We start from the raw sequence: 2,710 nt of genomic DNA on the forward strand, positions 1-2,710 counted from the left end.
TACTAGCACAGGACAGCTACCAGTTAGCAAGGGCTTCCTCCGATCCAGGTACCATCCTAAGTGCTCTACGTGGGCCAACTCATGACAAAACTGTAAGGTAATGTACTAGTATCCCCATGTTGCAGATGGGAAAAGAAATTAGGACCTGGTAACCTGCGAGGGGCCGTTCTTTACCCAGCATTCAGTGCTAAGCCACTGTGGCTTAGGGATTATTTGTTATAGCAGACAACATCTGTAAGTATGTAAATGACCCAAATACCTAAATACAGCAAATAAAAGACAAAAACTGGCCGAGTGCAATGGCTCACAACCGTAATCCGAGCACTTTGGGAGGCCGAGGAGAGCAGATCACTTGAGGTTCGGTGTTTCAGACCAGCCTGGCCAATACGGTGAAAATCCGTCTCTACTAAAAATACAAAAAAAAATTTAGGCAGGCATGGTGGTGGGCGCCTGTAATAGCTACTCTGGAGGCTGAGGCAGGAGAATTGTTTGAACCCACTAGGCAGAGGTTGCAGTGAGCCGAGATCATACCACTGCACTCCACCCTGGGTGACAGAGAGATACTCCATCTCAAAAAAAAAAAAAAAAAGGAAGACAAAGATTGACAAACTGGATTTAAAAAACATAACCTACAGCCAAGCATGGTGGCTCACGCCTATAATGCCAGCACTTTGGGAGGCCATGACAGAAGGGTCTCTTGAACCCATGAGTTCGAGACCAGGCTGGGCAACATAACAAGACCTCGTCCCTACAAATAATTTAAAAATTAGCCAGGTGTGATGGTGCACATGTGTGGTCCCAGTTACTTGGGAGGCTGAGGTGGGGGAATTGTTTGAGCCAAGGACGTCCGGGCTGCAGTAAACCATGATTGTGCCACTGCAACCCAGCCTGGGTGACAGAGCAAGACCATGTCTCAAAAAAAAAGAGAAAAGACCAGGCATGGTGACTCACACCTGTAATCCCAGCACTTTGGGAGGCCGAGGAAGGCAGATCAAGAGGTCAAGTGTTCGAGACCAGCTTGGTCAACATAGTGAAACCCAGTCTCTACTAAAAATACAAAAAATTAACCAGGCATGGTGGCGAGCGCCTGTAATCCCAGCTACTCGGGAGGCTGAGGCAGGAGAATCAGTTCAACCCGAGAGGTGGAGGTTGCAGTGAACCAAGATGACGCCATTGCACTCCAGCCTAGGAGACAGTGCAAGATTCCATCTCAAAAAAAAAAAAAAAAAAAAGACAAAGAAAGAAAACATAACCTAACACTATTTTGTGTACAAGAATATAACAATCAAGTAAATATAATTTACTTGAATATAACAATCTAAGCATGTTGAAAGCAAAAAAAAAAAAAATTCAAAAGGTATATGATGCAACCATTAACTAAGGAAAAGCTGGATGACTATATTAATATCAGAAACAGTATACTTCCGAGCAAAGAAAAAGTACTAGAGACTAAGAAGGAAATTATTTATTGAGAGAGGGGTCAATCCACCAAGAGGACATAACATTCCTAAATGTGTATGCACCAAAAAACAAGACTACGAAATCTGTGAAAGAAAACCTGATGGAACAGAATGAAGAAATGCGCAGCAAATCCACTATAGAGACTTCAGTATTTCTCTGTAACAACTGTTAAAACTACACATATGATCACAGCAAGAATATTTACTTCAACCCCATGAAGTAACTGGATCCATGGACATTTACAGGACATTCCACCCACCAAGAGTGGAATACCTTTTTTTTTTTTTTTTTTTTTTTGACAGAATCTCACTCTGTCGCTTCCTGGGTTCAAGCAATTCTTTCTGCCTCAGCCTCCCAAGTAGCTGGGACTACAGGCATGTGCCACCATGCCTGGCTAATTTTTGTATTCTTTTTTAGTAGAGATAGGGAGACTCTGTGTCAAAAAAAGAAGAGCCAAAAGTGATGAACAGAGCATATATAAAGGTACTACTGCTTGTCTCAGCAGCATATATACCAAAATTGAATCAATACAGAGAAGATTAGCATGCTCCCTGCACAGTGATGACATGCAAATTCTTGAAGTGTTCCATATTTAAAAAAAAGATACCAGATAAGCACCTGAAAAGATGGTCAACATCATTAGCCACTAAGTAAATACGTATTAAAAACACAATGAGGTGTGTGTAGTGGCCTGTAATCCCAGCACTTTAGGAGACCAGTCTGGAGCATGACTTGAGCTCAGAAGTTCAAAACCAGCCTGCGCAACATAGCAAGACCCCATCTCTTCAAAAACATATTTCTGAAAACATTGGCTGGGTGTAGTGGCACACACCCATAGTCCCAGCTACTCAGAGGGTTAAGGTGGCAATAAGACATGATCATGACACTGCCCTTCAAAGCCTAGGTAACAGAGCAAGACCCTGTCTCAAAAAATAATAATAATAATAATACACACAATGAGATATCACTCTACCCACCTATCAACATTACTAAATGAAGACTCTCCAAGGAATTAAACTTAGTGTAAAAAACTCAATCCCAGAAAAGTACATGTTGTTTTGTTTTGTTTTGTTTTGTTTTGTTTTTAGACCAGAGTCTCACTCTGTCACCCAGGGTGGAGTGCAGTGGTGTAATCTCGGCTCACTGCAACCTCCACCTCCTGGGTTCAAGCAATTCTCATGTCTCAGCCTCCCAAGCAGCTGGGATTACAGGTGTGTGCCCCCACACCTGGCTAATTTTTGTATTTTCA

At 42.4% G+C, this 2,710-nt stretch overlaps 1 non-coding gene across 1 annotated transcript; it reads left to right on the forward strand.

Annotated features, from left to right (window-relative positions):
* Positions 1 to 1,950: 1,950 nt before the first annotated feature.
* LOC116475968 (U6 spliceosomal RNA) lies at positions 1,951 to 2,057 on the forward strand. The gene has a single exon (XR_004250057.1). It is a non-coding gene; the product is annotated as a U6 spliceosomal RNA (small nuclear RNA).
* Positions 2,058 to 2,710: the final 653 nt, after the last annotated feature.

This window comes from Hylobates moloch, unplaced genomic scaffold (assembly GCF_009828535.3).
Source record: "Hylobates moloch isolate HMO894 unplaced genomic scaffold, HMol_V3 SCAFFOLD_10, whole genome shotgun sequence".
In the NCBI taxonomy this organism is placed as follows: domain Eukaryota; kingdom Metazoa; phylum Chordata; class Mammalia; order Primates; family Hylobatidae; genus Hylobates; species Hylobates moloch.